Consider the following 16,382-nt stretch of genomic DNA (forward strand, 5'->3'; position numbering starts at 1 on the left):
ACTATGGCAATCTCATCTTGTGAAACTAAATATAGAGCAACATTCACTGTGATAGTTGAATATATATAATTGAGAATATTGATGGAGGATCTTTATGTCTCAACAGACACCCCTACAATTCTCATTGACAATCAAAGTGCAATGGTAGTAGCCAAGAATTTTGTCTTTCATGCCAAGACTAAGCACGTTAAATTTCACTATGTTCGAGAGAGACTCCATGTAGGTTGAGATCAATCTCATCTATTATAGTACACATGACAATGTGGTATAACTTTTCACTAAAGACTTTTCACGTGAAAAGTTTAAGGCCTTTCGCAAAGCTATGGGCCTCATTCCTTTCAGAATCTGTACTAATCGTTGTAAACCTCACATTTGTACTAAGGGGGGTTTGTTAAATAGTTATGGTAGTACTATAGTGAGGCCATGTATTGATGCCATGGGCACTTTTGTCCCACTGAGTTTTTCATCCAGGTGTGAATGGACACCTTATGGTTAGCTAGTATATAAGCAACCTCATCCATTGTTTAGAGTTGTTGATCATATTGGCACCTTAGCTACATCCCTAGATATAAAAAGATCCAAGAAACAAACTTGAGGAGAGAGAGTGAAGAAATAAAATTAATGAAGCAAAGATTGCATGATATATAAATTACTTGATTATAGACTCAAGAACAACGCTTCTTTTGTAAGCTAGAGAGCCTTATCTTTTGACTCGAGGAAATTACACACTCACATAGGATGAGTGACACATGGCTTACTTATGCTATCCATCAATCCCTGAGGGTGGGTTCACACAAGCACATTTAGCCCTTTTTAGGGACTGTACACACACATAAGGCTCCGAATTCCAACAAACCCCCCCTCGGAGTGAAGCGGATGTGAAGTGGAGATATATTGGATAGCCTTCAATATATATTCCAACACTAGCAAAGAAACGAGACATGGCTCATAGGCCAGTGAGCATAGGCCAGTGAGCATGGCAAAAAAGTCTTAGATGCTCAACAAGCATGGCTCATAGGCTTAGCAAGCATGGTCTTAGCAAAAGACTCAGAGGTCATGTCCTGCCTTGGGAGTCAAAAGATAGCCTACGTTAGCCAACTAAAACACCCCCTTAACCTAAGTAGGGATATGTGAAATTCATGGAGCTTATTATAGAACACATGGCTTACATAAATTAAATATACAAGATTATTTATAAGATTTTGGGGGACATTTCGGCAGAGAACCCTTGCATCATACAAAGTCAAATAACTAGAGGGCTTAGTCATAATCTTCCTCAATCATCAAGAGAAAGATTAGCCATTATAGAGAGGGCTTTATCCATCGATATGGTGGATGTCGCTGCTTCATCTTCATCTTCTCCTTCCATGAGATTAGTGTGGTCTTTATCTTGTTGTTTTGCCATTTGTTTAAAATCTTCAGTATGTCCAAGCTTCTTGGCAATAGGTACACTTTTTGTTTTTGCTTGGTTTTCTCTTGCCTTTCATGTTTAACATGAAGGCCTTCTCTACTTCAAGTTGTTTGTTTGCAATCTCTTTGGTATGGTGACTCGTCAATGAGGATGATAATTGCATCGTGGTAAGTCATCTCATGGGATAACCTCATGTCTTTGTAAATTTGGGAATATCTATGCTAGATAGAAGAGTCTCTTTCATATCATTTTCATCAACTTTCACCTTGAGGGCTGTGAGTTGTTGAAGGACTAAGCCTATGTTATTGAGATATTCTTGCAAAGATTGAAGAGTCTCTTTCATATCATTTTCATCAACTTTCACCTTGAGGGCAGCGAGTTGTTGAAGGACTAAGCCTATGCTATTGAGATATTCTTGCAAAGATTGAAAAAAAAACATCTCTCATTTTGTTCTTGAACTCCAACCAAGTGGTGATAACATAGCCATCTTCTTGTACATGCCACCACCACATGTGTGCATGCCCTTCCAATTGTAGAGTAGTAAAATACACCTTAGCATGCACACTTCTAGGATTGAGCTCAAAGTACAAGTCAAGTTTGTTTGCCCATTCTTCAAACTCCTCATTATGCTAGTGTTCTCTCTCTTGAACTTTATAAACACCACTTTATCCTTGATGCCCTTAAACTCATTATTGTTCTCATGAGCATTACCAACACACCCTCTTGGTGTAGGTTTATCGAACCTTCCATTTACATGCATGTCATCAAATTTTTAATGGTATAGTCATCTTCATCATCATCCATGAGCATGGTGGTATTGGTTGACTTCAAGTTGACTTTTGGTTGTTTTGAAGACCGACCAATGTGTAATTTATTACTCTCTTTCCACATGAGTGCCTCTCTCAATCTTGTCCCCAACTAAAGAAAAAACACCTTTGATCTCTTTAAGCATCTCTCTTTGACTGACTTGGAAGCTCTCTATCATAGTCTATTGAGAGTTAGAAAAATTATCCATTTTGACCTAAACATCATTACAACATATTGCATCTCATTGCTCAATCAAGCATTAGGCACATTTGTAACACACTCATTGACATCCATAACATTCACTTGAGCTTGTTCCATATGTGTCTCCTCACTTTGAGCCTTCAAATTGTCCTTTTCCCCTTGTATATTGGCCAATTTGCGTGCTCATCTTCCAAATTTGCCATTGCCTCTTGCCCAAGTGATGTCAAAAGAGGGATTTTTCTCATGCCTTTTGTTATGGCAAATATGCAATTTCACCAAGAAAATGACCTCCAATTGTAGTGCCCAATAGCTCCCCATGAAGCCCTTGAGATAAGCTTCACAAAGATGCAAAATTCATCCACAAATGAAGCTCCATTTACTCTCTATTTTTTTCTACCTATATGACATAAAATCGGCTATAAATTCTTAGTAGAAACTTCGATTTGAGTAGTCTTTAGCTTGTTGGAGAGGTAATGGAATGGGGAACAAAATGGTATAATCAATTTAGGTTCAATCCATCCCTTACTCACTGTCTGGTACCTTCTATGGCTAAATTTTGGCAATTTGACCACAAAAAAAGATGTCAAAATCTGATGATTGACGGCTTGTTAGAAAGACCTCAACATGGCCTTTCCGAGCATGTGATCAAAATAGGTTCAAGTCATAGCAAAATAGGCTCAAGTCATAGCATGACTAAATTAACTTCTTAGATTTGGCCAAAACTAGCCCCAAAGCATGAACCACTTTTGTTGCCAAATATTCAAATACATATGTTTCCAACACCATTGAGCATCAAAATCAATTGCCAAAGCACCTTTGAATGCATTATTCCAAGTGATCCCTTTGTCCATAAATACATCTCATGAGCATGGCCTAATGTACACAATTCATTGGCAAAACCATTAGCCATACATCAATCCTTTGATTCCATCGCCATATGTTTGCTCAATGTAAATCAATTCTTCTAAGAGAGACCTAGTCTTCCTACTACCACCTATTCCAAGGCACTTGGTGGTAGAAGATAAGAAGAATATCTCCCTTTGCTCCTTCTTCCTCCTCTTGCCAAGGTTACTCCTCATCACAACAAACTAGATTCTACAAACTTGAATTACAATTGATGGAGATTTGCAATAGTAAGATTGAGGCCATTTACAACCACCACTTACAAGTTTTTATACATTCCACCTAGCATGGACTCATGTTATAACATTCCCATCACCATAGCAACTCCAAAATTTGCCTTCTTTACATATTCATGTATGTAGAAATCATTGTACCTCTCTATGCCCTACTGGTATGTTTTTATGGATCGAAGAATGCGAGGAAGCATTCCACAAGCTAAAACAAGCTTTGATCTCAGCTCCGATTTTGAAAGCACCAAGGTGGGATGTTACCTTCCATGTACACATTGATGTCAACTTATGCCATAAGGTGTGTATTAACTTAACCAAGAGAAAAGTGGCATGGACTTTCCAATCTACTATGCTAGTAGACATTTGAATGAGGTGGAGAAGAATTATATGACCACTGAGAGAAAAGGATTGTCGATGGTTTATGTTGTGAAGAAGTCTTATTATTATCTTTTAGCCAAATAAGTTTGTATTTTACATTTACCACCAAGCCTTGCTTTATCTAGTGAACAAACCATGCACCGCAGGGTGAATCACAAAGTGGTTACTGCTTCTTCTTGAGTTTGATTTTATCATCTCGGGCGGTGAGAAAAGGGTCAACACATGTAAGAGCTGACCATTTGTCAAGAATCTTGAGTGGAGAACCACCAAAAAGAGTTGAGGTTGATCTTCTGGATGCTCCTCTATTAAAATCAGCCTAGTGCCAAGATGGACCTATGAAATTGCTCAATTCTTGAGCCACAGAGTCTTGATGGAGAAATCAATGTCCTTAAATAGAAAAAGATAACTTGTAAAGGTAGCATCCCCTTACACACTCATCTCAAGGTAGCTCTATAAAAAGGGAAGAGATGATTCTTAAGACTCTATGTGTGCCAGGATGAGTATGTTGATGTTCTTAAACAAGCTCATGTAGTAGTTGTTGGAAGACATTTTGGAAGTAAAATCACCGTTTGAAAAGTCCTCTATGCTAGGTTGTAATGGTTGACACTCTTTGGAGATGCCCTAGAATATGTCAAAAGACGCAATGAGTGGTGCCAACGCTTCATAATACCCCAACGAAGAGACATAATGCCTTTACAACATCCGCAAACTAAAGCCACACAAGGTTGGATGACTACTGAATGCTCCTTAAAAGCCCAAGGATATTACCAAAACAAGGATAATGATTAATATGGGTGGTGCCAAATATGAATAAAGAAGGATAAAGATTAATATGGGTGGTGCCAAATATGAAGCCAACTTAAAGTTACCACCAATAGAGTACAAGAACTAAAGTGCATCAAAAATCATCATCGTATGCAAAGGGAATACACCAACATGCTTCACCGAAGTATGTATGGCAAGGCCAAGGTAGAAGAGATATGGACTAAGGGAGAATTGAAAAAACTCTAGAGATAAATTCAAGAACTCTCATCATCAACCTCTTGCTTAGAGGAGATTCTTGTAAAATAGGCCCCAACAAAAGAGCCGATTGATGAGCAAACTTCTCCTCTAAGAAGCCCCAAGACCCATTGAGTCTTCTATTCTTAGAAGAAGTTGTTACTTACCCAATAGCAACACAAACTAGAAAGAAAAGACAGATACTAATAACCCGCTGCCATGTCAAGTCGTCGGAGGCCAAAATTTTCCAAGGATATGAGAGTCAAGAGCTGGGTTGCAAAAAGGCCAAAAAGAGCCTAAGTGTAAATCCTAAGCACAACACATTGTGTCACTCACAATATCTTCAAAGTTAAGTTGCTTGTGTTGGTGAAGTAAGCATAATTTTCAAATTGATTCGCCTATGTGGTATGCTATAGGCATAAGGGTCAATTCCAAGTTCGGGTTGAAGGAGTGAAGAATTATGTCCCACTCACGCACTAATCACAAAAAATCCCTTAAGTGAAACTTGACTCGAAGAGCATCTCATATATGTTTCCGGATGAGGGGGCACTAGTGAGATGATGGAAGGGAAACCTTTCTTTGCTTGGCCTAGTGTATCATCCATCACTTGAGAATTTCTTGTTTATTCCTTTCTCACACTGCAGGACTATGATAGAAAATTAACAAAATACCTAGGGTAAATACTCATCGGTCAAATAACCCATGGACCCTCATACTGAGCATTCTCGCACTGCATGTTTATTTATTCAAATAATGCATTCCTAGGTGTGCCTATATAACATAAACACATGCATTAAGCATATTGGAATTGTTGGGACCCATGCATTGACACCTTGGTCAAGGTAGAAGAAAAATCAGTAATACCATGTTTTGGATCACCCATCCAAATCTATACCGACAATCCCAAATTTTGAATCGTCATCAAATCTGGATCACTGATCCCAAAATTCACAATTCCGCCAATCCCAATGTTCACCATTATGAGCTGATCCCAAATTTCACCATTCCGATTTGCTAATCCCAAAATACATCATTTTGTTGATAGTCGATCATGAATTATACTCTTTTGTTTGCCAATATCAAGCATTAGATTGTTACGCTTTCAAATCACCGATCCTTATTTTTAGATCATGTGATTTTTATTTTTATTTTCCTTTTAGATCATCCAATTCTAAATTGTCTAGATTTTCAAATGGCTACACAATTTGGATCACCAATTTGACCCACTTGCTATGTTGACAATCTAACTAGGATTTTTATACGAACCCGAGAGTTTTATGTGCAGTCATTTCATATGATGATCCGAAGTAGAGGATAGCCTACATGCTAGAGCTGACATGCTATCAAAATCATGCCGATTATATAGATCACTAGTAATAAGCACAAGCAAGCTGTCTCTATGACTAGCATCGTGCCCTTAGTGCTCCACCTGTTAATAATCCCACATCAAACTATAGTGCATGGATCTGCATTCGAGTCTTAGATCGCCTTAAGCTATTCACCTACACAACCTCACTTTGCAAATTGAAACTTTAGCATAGCTCCCAAGAATAACGTGGTTAGAGATTTTGCCAGGTAGGCCTAGGGTTATGCAGGTTGTTATGTGTGATTGCATTCTATGTCCAAAAATTATGCCCAACACTAGAGGTCCAAAAGAAGAAGACCTTAAAGAGCACCCCGTAAAGAGAGCTTTAAAGCTGCCTCCCTTGTGGAGATAGCCAACGATCTCCTACTCAAACTCACCCTTCCTAAAGAAAAGAAACCCATAGACTATAAGAACCTTCTGAAGCAACTCAAGGAGTATCCCAACCCCATGTTGGAGCAAGAGAGAATGATATAAGCCCAAGATCTTGTGAGAAAGATATAGGCTAAACTAGAGCTAGTATTAGAGTAAGTGGGTGAGTACGAACCACGAACCGCACTTGAGTATATATGCCCAAGATCTTGTGAGAAAGATATAGGCTAAACTACAGCTAGTATTAGAGTAAGTGGGTGAGTACGAACCACAAACCATGAACCATGAACCACACTTGAGTGTATCTTAGACCCTATCCAAATCCAATTATAGAACCAGTGAGGGATACTTAGACTTTTCCCAAGGCCTTAGATAGACTCGTATCCATTCTTAAGAGGCCAAAAACAAAACTAGTTTTGGAGCCTCTTCCTTTGGAACCAACCTAAGCAAGCCCTATATTATTGGATACAGTGAGGGAGGACTCAGTGGGAGGTGGAAGCTAGCCTTCAATGGGTCACCATAGCCATTGTAACATCTTTTTCGAGGTGATCGGTGATGACTTTATCTTGTCCCCTTTAGAGACACCACCTCTTAGGGAAGGATTAATGTGCACATACCTTGCCATGGGATTGAGGGCTTTAGCCATGGGTCTTCCTCTCATGAACAACCATTTGGAAAGGCTTTGGGTATTCTAAATGGTCTTTGGTTTGATAATGCTAAGGCTTATGTTGCTTTCTTTATGGGGCTTGTGGGGGAGATGGTAGATCCTAGAAATCAAATAAGTGTAGTTGCTCGGGATGTTCCCCCTTGTTTTGGTGTTTCTTGACCTTCAGGATTTGGCGATTCTTGTGTAGACTTATCAGACTGATGGCCTTAGCCTCTTTCTAGCTCGTATTTCTTATCTTGTTGGCCCTAGGAGTCTTTCTATGTCTATGGATCTAGTCTTTGATAGCATAACCCTTGGTCATCTTTGTCCTTGTCCTATTCTTCTTTCCCCTCTTTGGAGCTATAGACTAAGACAGCGGTCTATAAAAGTGATGAGGAGCCCACGAGCTTTGAGTAAACCAAGCTCTGCCAAGCTATCAGACGCAAGCTTAATAAGGTTAAGGTGAGGCACAGAAGGAAGCAAAACTCAAAGAGCTTGTCAAGCATCACGACCACATGAACCCCTCCAAGTTGGTTGGTTTTCCATGGTGCTTTTGGTGAAAAAATTATCCTTGAGCAGTTTGTGCTAGCCCACCCTCTCATGTTCTAAATGATCCATATTCCACTATTGCTACCATCGTGACTCCAGGTACTCTTTCAGTAGAGGCAACTCTATTTTGTAGATGTTGGGCACGTCACAGGAGATTGCGCTCTTTTAGCAGAGGTAGCTCCATTTTGTAGAAGACTCTAGGTACTACTTTAGAGCAAAGATAGCTCCGTTTTATAAATGTTAGAGGCATCAGAGGAGACTACACTCTATGATGGGCTATGGTTGGCATAAATGATTTTTTTATACTTGAGAATCTCTCTTTTATTACAGAGAAGGTCAACTTTTGAGGTTCTAAGTAGTTCCCCCTCATTTGAACTATCTTCTCCTGCACTTTCCTCATGTTCTAGTAATAGTCTATGCCATGGGATTGAGGGCTTTAGCCATGGGTCTTCCTCATGAACAACCATTTGGAAATGCTTTGGGTATTCTAAATGGTCTTTGGTTTGATAATGCTAAGGCTTATGTTGCTTTCTTTGTGGGGCTTGTGGGGGAGATGGTAGATCCTTGAAATCAAATAAGCGTAGTTGCTCGGGATGTTCCCCTTGTTTTGGTGTTTCTTGACCTTCAAGATTTGGCGATTCTTGTGTAGACTTATCAGACTCGTGGCCTTAGCCTCTTTCTAGCTAGTATTTCTTATCTTGTTGGCCCTAGGAGTCTTTCTGTGTCTATGGATCTAGTCTTTGATAGCGTAACCCTTGGCCATCCTTGTCCTTGTCCTATTCTAAGCTGTCTAAATCTTTTAGGCCTTTGTGTTTCTTTGAACGCTCTAGGTCCTCAAGGAAGTCTTCTACATCTCTATGCTCTTCCTGTGGGATGGTTTTGGGATATGGTATGTGCTTCATCCCGAAGAAGAAAGCATCCTCTTCTATTTGTAATGTGAGCCGCCTATGGACTTTATGATAAAGCATCAAAAAATGGGCAGGCTCATATGTCAAGTATGCCATTTTTATTAGCTTTCGGTAAGCCTTGGTGGTCAACTTCTTCCCTATACCTTCAAGAAACTTGAGATCCACTTAGTATATGGCCATGTCCCTTGGCACTGTAGCTGGGTAATCCTTGGCTATCAGCTCAATGTGGCACCTTGTTCTAAATCCATAGGTGCCTTTTCAAATAAGAACCATGCAATGAAATTTGTTATCATGGGGTGCATTTTCTTGATGCAAATCTATAAAGTTTCCAAGGCCAAGGTCCCTTGAAAGAACATCATGGTGACATGAGCTTCTAGTGCTTGGTATATCTACCTATATAGCTTGGCAAATTGCAAATGGGAGAGGGGCTTGTCGAATGACATTCCTTGGCAAATAAACGCAAGGCCCAAGGTATATCTACTCCGCTTCATATAGTCCTTAGCTGCTACATCTAGTCTTTGAGCATGATGCATTCCACATGGAGGGCCTTAGCCCCTTGCGCATGTTTTTTCTCTATGATTTATGCATATGTCAATGGAGTTTCTTACATCTACACCTTTGCTGCATGTGACTATAAAAGCTACAGTGTATTGTACATTTGCATGAATAGTGGTGGTGTGGTTATGTTGGAGGCTTTAGGGTTGGTTTTGGGCTCGATGTGTCTTGCTGCTTCTCTCTTTAGTCTCGGCGGCCACGACCCCCTTGTCCATTTTTTCTTTTCCTTTACCTTTATTTTTCTCCTTCTAGGCTTCTGTATATGCAGTGTTAGTCTCAAGCTCTGACCTAGACTTAACCATGATATTCTTGTGCTTGGTGGCAATTTTTTTATTTTTAGGATGTGGTTGCTCATTGTTATTATGCCTAGGTCTCTTTTCCTTCTTGTCCTTGGGGTGGTGTTTTTAGTTGGGAACTTGCGTCTGCTGCTATTTGGAAGTGTTTTTCGAGTCCACTAAAACCGTATCATAGGAATAGTCATTGTCTCTAATACTTCAACTATCTCAGGATCTATTTTCATGACGTTTGTATTGAGCCTTTTCATTTAATCCTTCCAACTAGAGCATAACTCCTTAATTGTCTCCAAGGCAGGTCTTTGGCTCTAATTTTTGGTGATTTCTCAGTTCTTTTTAGTAGAGCTTCTCTTTCGTTGGTTTCTTGGCTCTTTTGAGTAGAGCTTCTCTCTTTTCGAGGAATTATCATGGTGTTCTCCTTCTTTATGTTCACTATCTTTGCTAATCAGAGGAGCTATTTAGTGCAAGACTTGCACTTAAGCCCCTGATTGGTAAAATTTTTGGTTCTTCAAAAGACATTTCTTCATGTTTTTGGTTCCTCCTTCCTTGGTAGAACCAATGTCTCAGTTTTTGGAAGCACTAGGGTCACAGTCTAAATTGGAATTATGTCCCTACCGTTCTTATCATAAAACTGTGCTCCCATGGGTGTGGGATATACATCCATTGTATCTAGTAAGTGCATCCAGTTTTCCTCCTCTTTAGGATAAAGCTTTGTCTTCTGACTTGCATCTTCTGCCACTTTGTTCATTGAAGTGGTGCATATGTATTAAGTTCAAGCATGAGCTATTGTATATCTGACTCCCAGTCAATAGGCATTCTGGTGACTGCTTTATACTTATGGTCCTTCAGGTTACCTTAATGGTATTTTCATCTTGATACGGAGGTAAATAATGTCATAACCCCAATTATGATAATCATAGACAATTGGCGCATGAATGGTCTTCCCAAAATTACATCGCAATTAGTGTTGGGCCTTCTAAAGTTGACAACAACAAATATGTACTCGTAGGTCAGGCCACCTAATGTTACCTCTATGTCCCTTAGGATTAGCTTGAGGGCTTAATTACCCATCTTTGCCACGTGTCTTTGGTTGTAATGCTCACTCCTGCTCCTGCATCAAGAATTGCACTAATGTGGTTACTCCTCCCAATTTGATTGGAATGGTGGCATTCATATCATCTCCTTCGTAGTACTTCCCAACTCCACTGAGTGCACATCCTTGAATGTTTGTCGTGGATTATCTTTTTCATCTTGGTTTATCTCCTCAATTTCTCTAGTAGGTTTAAGCTTTTCTTTCATTCATTTGATGGAATTTATCCCAAGCTTCCAACTTGAATGTTTGTCATGGATTATCTTGTTCATCTTGGTCTATCTCCTCAATTTCTCTAACAGGTTTAAGCTTTTCTTTCATTCATTTGATAGACTTGTTGGAATTAGGGTTGCAAGACAGCACACAAAGCTTGGAGAAGAAGAAGCAAGAATGCACATAACACACAATGTATTAGATTGTGTCAATGTACAAAAGATAAGTTAGCCCTAGAAGGATGGACGTATATACAAGCCGGCGGAAAAGACCTCCTAAAGAGGGAAAAAGTGCCCCGGCGGTCCAAAGTGTGTTCACGCACATCACTGCCTATATATATATAGCAACAAATCCCCCCTGGGAGTGATGGTGTGAACGAGAGCTGGCACTCATGTATAGGGGAGTGCCATGCCCGAAGTAGATCAGTCCACAAAGGGGAGCAAGCCCAAAGCTTTGCGGAAAGCTTCGAACTTCTCACAAGGAAGCGCCTTTGTGAAAAGATTGGCGAGGTTGTGTTGGCACATAGGCCAAGCTGATCTCTCCTGTTGAGAGTCTCTCCCTGACATAGTGATAATGCACCTCAATGTGCTTTGTGCGAGCATGAAAAACTGGGTTTCTCGCAACTGCCAACAATGCACTCTGACTGTCAGTGAAGATAGAGGTGGCAGACTCCTGTCCAACACCCAAGTCAGCCAGAAGCCGTCTGAGCCACACACACTCAACCGTAGCTGTGAAAGCTGCCCTGTACTCACCTTCACAACTAGAAGTGGCCACAGTAGGTTGCTTCTTGCTCAACCAAGATATGCATGAGCTACCGAGAGCATGAAACAAAAACCACTTGTGGACACTCTTGTGTCATAGCAACCAGCCCAATCTGAGTCCGAAAAAGCATGTAAATCTGGCGGCAACGATGCCCCCTTGGGATAAAACAACCCAAGATGTATGGTGCCACTCAAGTAGCGAAAGATGCGTTTAACTGCCTTTCAATGCTGAGACCCTGGGCTATGCATAAACCTGCTCACCTGTGAGACTGCAAACTGAATGTTTGGCCTCGTAATGCATACATAAATGAGGCAACCAACAGCTGTCTGATAGAGTGTGACATCAAAGTGATCTCCAGCATCATGAAGACTCAACTTCAAACCTGTCTCCATTGGAGTAGCAATAGGCTTGCAGTCTTCAAGGCCAAGTCTCCGCAACAATGTCTCAATATACTTTGTCTGACACAAAGCAATACCTCCATCACACTGCTTAAATTGTATCCCCAAATAATGATGCAAATGCCCCAAATCTGACATCTTAAAAGAGGCATTCAAATCAGTCTTAAAATCAGCAATATGACTTTCATTTGGTCCTGTGAGCAGCATGTCATTGACATAGAGAGCAATGATTAGATGTACATCATCCACACATTTAACATAGAAAGTGCTTTCTGTTGGACTATTCTGAAAACCATGTGCAGTCAAATATGCATGTATCTTTTCATACCAAGCTCGTGGAGCTTTCTTTAAACCATATAAAGCCTTTTTCAACCTGCACACTTTGTTTTCCTGCCCTTTTTGAACAAAACCACGAGGCTGCGATACATACACCTCCTCATGCAAATCTCCATTCAAGAACGCAGTCTTTATGTCCAACTGATGTACATTCTAACCATTATGAGCTGCCAATGCACAAATGCTACGAATGGTAGTCATACGACAAGTGGGAGCAAAGGTCTCATCAAAATAAATGCCCTTTTCTTGAGCATAACCCTTTGCAACAAGTCTAGCCTTATAGCGATCAACACTGCCATCTGGCTTTCGTTTCAACTTAAAAACCCACTTACATCCAATGGCCTTTTTACCAATAGGCAAATCACATAAAGACCATGTACCATTCTTCATTATAGCATCATATTCACTTTGCATTGCAGCCAACCAATTTTTTGATTTTTGTGCCTCATCAAATGAAAGAGATTCTTCCTCTTCACACATACTAGACACAGCCAAAGCATAACAATCTGATGCATAAGAGGCATGCTGAAAACCTGAACGAGTACAACTAGATATAGGTGCATCAATTTTACTATCACGCAAGGTTTGCACCAGCCATTTGGGCATATTTCTAACCTGCTCATTTTCAGCCCTATCCTCAGAAATTACATCCTGTAAATATGCATTAGAAATAGACTGATCTATGATGTCGTTTGAAATCTGCATAGGCTGAATATTTGCCTCATTAGGACTTACATTTGAATTCCCACCTATAAACAGAGGCAACAATGTATCAAATACATCCCGTGAGCTCACACCTGTCTCTTTGGTACATGATAACAAAGGCTGCACAACATCTTCCACAAAAACAACATCTCGACTAATCAAGATACGCTTTGACTGCGGATGATACAATCTGTAACCCTTGCTCTCAGCACTGTAACCAACAAAAATGCATTTGACAGCCTTATCATCCAATTTTTTGCGTTGTTGCACAGGCACTAAAGCATAGGCCAAGCAACCAAAGACACGCAAGTGACCAATAGAAGGCTTCTTACCATGCCAAGCTTCGTATGGAGTAATGGACTGCAACGCCTTAGTGGGACACCTATTGAGTACATATGCAGCACACATGACAGCTTCAAACCAAAACGCATGTGGCAAAGCTTGGCTCTTGACCATACATCGTGCCATCTCCATAAGTGACCTATTTTTTCTCTCAGCAACACCATTTTGCTGAGGGGTATATGGCACTGTACATTGGTGTTTTATCCCACGACTAGCCAGAAATGCATCAAACTCTTTAGACAAGTACTCTCCCCCTTGATCAGAACGGAGGGTGTCCACAGTATAATTGGATACATTTCACAATGTTCCACACTCCTTTTGCAACCAAAACATGCTGCATCATGTATGCCCAAAGTGGGTAGTTGCTGTCTCCATCCAGTTTGTCTTCAGCAAACAACATGCGAAATACATCATTGCTGTTATCAGCCATGGCCACTGACTGAAACTGATACAAAAGCTGCCTATAATGAAGCAAAGACTGAACAGAAAACAACTCGTGCTATGTAGCACGGTCCACAATAGAATACGTATGCCTGTTTTGCAGAAAACTGCACTGTCAAAATTTCTGCAGAAAATGACGAAAACACCTGTGCAGAACTTGAAATGCAAAAACGGAGCCCGAAACGACCTCAAATGCCATTTCTGAGAACGCAAAGCCCTACAGGGCATATTTGCAGAGTATAGGGACCTGCAAAGCGATCGTGAAAGCTCACCTCAATCGGAGAACGTGAGTCGGAGGGTGCTGGCGGCGTAGCCCTGGGAGCCGATGCCTGCTCTGATACCAATTGTTGGAATTAGGGTTGCAGGAAAGCACACAAAGCTTGGAGAAGAAGAAGCAAGAATGCACACAACACATAATGTATTAGATTGTGTCAATGTACAAAAGATAAGTTAGCCCTATAAGGATGGGCGTATATACAAGCCGGGGGAAAAAACCTCCTAAAGAGGGAAAAAGTGCCCCGGCGGTCCTAAGTGTGTTCACACACATCATTGCCTATATATATATGGCAACAAGACTTTATCCCAAGCTTCCAACTTGTATGCCAAGTATTCGGCTATGGTTATCGTGGACTAGGCTGAGAGGATTACTCTCAAGGCTCTCGTTTCTCCGTAGTGCAAGCCTTAGAGATGGCAAATTTGCGATTGTCATCCATACCCATGTAGGATGGTACAGTTAATAAATAAGCTAGGCTTCAATTTACGTGGTACCCATGCCCATTCACAAGGTTCTCTCGATGTATCCTAGGGATTCTTTGAGGGCATATTGCCTCTCTTGGTCAAGTTTCTCTTTTATGATGTGCTCATGGAGAAACCTCATATTCTTTATTTCTGCAAGCTCCTAGAGCTCTTCTAATGTTTTTGATTCATTTTAAAGCTCTTTGTGAGGCTCAAGTGTTTCTATAAGCAACTTTGATTTTGCCTCCCTTGATGTTTCCTCCTTTGGTTCCTTACTATAGACACTCCCCTCATGTGATTCCTCTCTTTGATAGGCTCTAACAACGTTGTAATAGTGTTTCTCTATAAATTGGTCCTATTGGCCCTCCTATTTCTATTGGGGTCTGCTGTTGCACCAATTCCCGTGTGTCAATCAACCTCTAGATTTCCTCCCTTGGGTTAGGGTAAGCTTGTAACTTCTTGGGAAGAGGTTCTTTTAGTCTTCTGAACTTGTACTTCCCTTCCATGGCTTTCTTGGCCATTTCAAGAAGCTCATCCTTTCTATCCATTATGATCGATCCGTCATCACTTTCCTCACCTCGTTCTTCATCAAGAGTGATTTGAAATGGCGGTTCAAGGATAATTTTTATTCCTACATAGCTCGATCATCAATTGGGTTTAACCCCGGGGTTATTCATTCCTACATAGCTCGATTATCAATTGAGTTTAACCCCGGGGTTATTCATTCCTCCCTATGAGCTTGTGAATCTCTTTTAGCTTTCTCCCACATTTATGGGGTTCTCTCTATCAATATAGGGCCGTTGGGACCATTTAATCTTTTCTCTTCATCCAAGGTTATTTGACTTACTGAATATAGAACATCCTCGATCTCAACGTAATCTAGATGGTCTTTTGGATCCTTTTCCATTATCTCATTACCACTAGGACTTTTTGAGGTCCCTGGACAACTAGGTACTTTTGTTAGCTTTGAGGAGGGCAATGTAGCTTTCCCTTGCTACCCACGGTCCTTGCCTCATTTCTTGTTTTTAATTCTCTTATAAGGTTTTAGTGCTTGGGTCTTAGATTGAGGACTAGCATGATCTTGCTTTGTTGGGCTTGTGTCCTAGTCATAATCCTTGTGGTGCTTCCTATTCTTCTTATGAAGAAGACTAGCATATGACACTGACTATACCAAAACTTGTTGGAGGTGGCTGTAGTGTAATGGTAGATGTATACGGAGCATGGGCTTATGTGGGTAGTCTCACTGATCAAGTGATTTATGCCACACCTAATACACCATTTATTTAAGGGTGGTGGCTTTGTTTTGTTTTACCACTTTAGGATTTGCCTTCATAGGGCATTATGTCACTCCGTGGGGTCCTTGACATCTAAAACAAGCAAGAGGTGCTCTCCTTGGACCATTAATATCCCATGGCATGTAAGCTCTTGATGTTATTTGCATTAAGGTAGTCAATTATTGTGTATCCCACATCACTGGTCCTAGTCAAATGGTATTGACTTGTGGGTGGGCTCCCAAGGATTGAATCTAAATAGTTAATGTATAATTTTGACGTGCTAGGGGGTTTGTTGGAATGTGATCAGTATTAAACAAGCCTCATCGACATGGTTCCTTCGCGGCATTGGCTGTGGTGGTAACATCGAAGGTGGAACATCTGATGTTCTATATGGGTTCCTTGCCAATGTAGGGTTCATTGCTACATGAGTAGCATCTAGTCCAAGTGTAGGTGGGGCTGATAAAGCCAGTG

This window comes from Cibotium barometz, chromosome 34 (genome assembly GCF_041138505.1).
Source record: "Cibotium barometz isolate CiBa-2024 chromosome 34, ASM4113850v1, whole genome shotgun sequence".
Lineage (NCBI taxonomy): Eukaryota > Viridiplantae > Streptophyta > Polypodiopsida > Cyatheales > Cibotiaceae > Cibotium > Cibotium barometz.